Genomic DNA, 304 nt, shown 5'->3' on the forward strand with positions numbered 1-304 from the left:
GAGGAGGAGGAGGAGGAGGAGGAGGAGGAGGAGAAGAACAAGAAGAACAAGATTATCAGTATATTCTTACTAGTTTCACTTTGCTTTCTAGTTCTAATACATCTGAGAAGTTTTCTTTCTTGGTTTCTTAAAATATGAAATTCTTTTTTATCATTTTAGGTATTTTTTAAATCAGTAAAAAATTAGAATTATTTTCTTCCAGTGCTCTCATTTCATTCATTATGTTTTAAATTCTTAAAAAAAAAAAAAAACCTTGCTTCTTCTCTTCCAGGAATTCTTGTAGAATTTGTTCCCAAACTATGTT

This window comes from Gracilinanus agilis, chromosome 1, assembly GCF_016433145.1.
Source record: "Gracilinanus agilis isolate LMUSP501 chromosome 1, AgileGrace, whole genome shotgun sequence".
NCBI classification, from domain to species: domain Eukaryota; kingdom Metazoa; phylum Chordata; class Mammalia; order Didelphimorphia; family Didelphidae; genus Gracilinanus; species Gracilinanus agilis.